The following is a 2,295-nucleotide window of genomic DNA, read 5'->3' as shown; positions in this document are numbered from 1 at the left end:
AATGGGAAAGAACAGTTCGGATTACTATAATTACTATTACTTGAAGGGGCTGGCACAAGTTTGTTGGGAACAAATAGAAAGAATTACTGAACTCGCATTAACTCAAATCATGTATATAATGAGCATCCCTACCAACTGGTGGTACCTCTGTGTGGCCACATAGACACACACCTTGATTTCAACAACCCTTCAGAGGTCCAAAGCAGACATGTAAAGGATGGATTTTATTTACAGGTTACTCAAGTCTGTCTGTCTGTCTCTGTGTCTCATTTCAAAATCTTATATATTACTGTTATTTTGTACTTACTCTGAACTATGTTGTGTTCATTTACATATTAGTACCTTTAAAGAGTAGATTATCTTTCTTCACTTTGAGCTCCCCCCACCCCAGACAGGGTTTCTCTGTGTAGCCCTGGCTGTCCTGGAACTCACTTTGTAGACCAGGCTGGCCTTGAACTCAGAAATCCGCCTGCCTCTGCCTCCCGAGTGCTGGGATTAAAGTCGTGTGCCACCATGCCCGGCACACTTTGACCTTCATAAAAACGTTGGAACTCACCTTCATGGGCTAGTGGTGTAGCTCAGTGGTACAGCACCTGCCTAGTGTGCTCAAGGCCCTAGGCATGCTGGCGGGGAAAAAAAAAAAAGAATGAGTAAAGTGGAATCTTTAACAATAGAATTGCTCTTTAAAAAGGAAGAGAAAAACAAAGAAAAGAAAAATAGGTAGTCAATGGTGGCATACACCTTTAATCCCAGTACTCTGGAGGCAGAGGCAGGCCGATCTCTGAGTTTGAGGCCAGCCTGGTCTACAAAGTAAGATCCAGGACAGCCAGGGCTACACAGAGAAACCCTGTCTCAAAAAACCTAAATAAATAACTAATGAATTAATTAAGTAATAGGAAGAGGAGAGGCTGAAGGAGTGACTGGTGGGTAGGGTGGTTCATAGTACTGCTGCTCTTGCAGAGGACCAGGGTTAAGTTCCCACTACCCACATGGTGGCTACGAAGCCACTCCTAGCTTTAGTTCCAGGGGACCCACGCCCTCTCCTGAACTCCACGAGCACCAGGCACGCATGTCGTACACAGCCATATGTAGATGCAGGCAAGACACCCGTACGCATACAACAGGTTAGATCTAAAAACAGCACATTTTAAAAGGAGGACAAACAGCAGCAGGTGCCAGAAAGGAAACCACCCTTGCTCAGAAAGTAGAAGTCAAGCTCACTCCCTGGGCTGAACTGTCTTATCTTTGTCAATCACACACCTCTCTTTGCTCTGTCAGGGGCTTGTCAGGGCCCCCGCTCTAGGCTGCTCTGTCTACTTAGACTGCTCCTTACCCAGTTCTGTGCCTGCGTCAAACCTCTGATTCTTTCAGGTCTTTGCAGAGTGCCCCTTCCCAGTGAGGTCTATGCTCTCCAGTCTGCCCGCTGACCTCCCCGCCCCTACAAACAGCCCTACAAGAGGGCTGATCCACAAGCCCCTGCCTTGTCCATGTGCTGTATTCCCCGTCCTCCCTGAGTTCTTTCTAACACAATGTGTATTTTACTTAGTTCATGTTTGTTTTTAATTGTCTGTCGCCCCAGTTCTTCCCACTAAAGTTTCATGAGAGCCAGAATCTAAGTTAAAAAGCACTTACCATCAAGCTTGGCGGCCCGAGTTTGTTCTCTGGGACCCTCATAGTAGAACACAAACACACAGGCACACATGAGTGCTCACATGCACACACAAACACACTCACGTGCATATACACACGCAGACGTGTGCATGGATACTAATTTTTATCTTCTCATATCCCAGTGACCAAGGAGAATTATACGTTAAGTAAATGCCTTTTCATTGAGTTAAGAATGAAAAAGATTCACATGCATTCCCATTTTAATATCAGCAGGATCTAAGAATGTCTTAGAAACTTGTGGGTATTAGCAATATAGTTTATATTGGGGGCAATCTGATATAGTGGGGGCTAAATATCTCTTATCAGCTATTAATGTGGTAGAATGAGTTTTGGTTTGTAAAAACTAAGACTATCAGCATGTAGAAAGAAGTAAGGTTGTTTCTTCTTGCTTTTGTTACTCCAGATCAGCAGTTCTCTACCTATGCTTCTTGACCCTTCTGTAGGTTGGGCAACCCTTTCACGGGGGTCACCTAAGACCTTTGGAAGACGCAGATATTTACATTATGATTCATAACAGTAGCAAAATTACAGTTATGAAGCAGCAATTAAAATAAGTTTATGGTTGCGGGAAGTGTATTAAAGGGTGTTAAAGTGTCAGGAAGGTTGAAAACCAGTGCTCTGAGC

Source organism: Mus musculus, chromosome 1, assembly GCF_000001635.26.
Source record: "Mus musculus strain C57BL/6J chromosome 1, GRCm38.p6 C57BL/6J".
NCBI lineage: Eukaryota > Metazoa > Chordata > Mammalia > Rodentia > Muridae > Mus > Mus musculus.
This window is presented reverse-complemented; position numbering follows the sequence as displayed.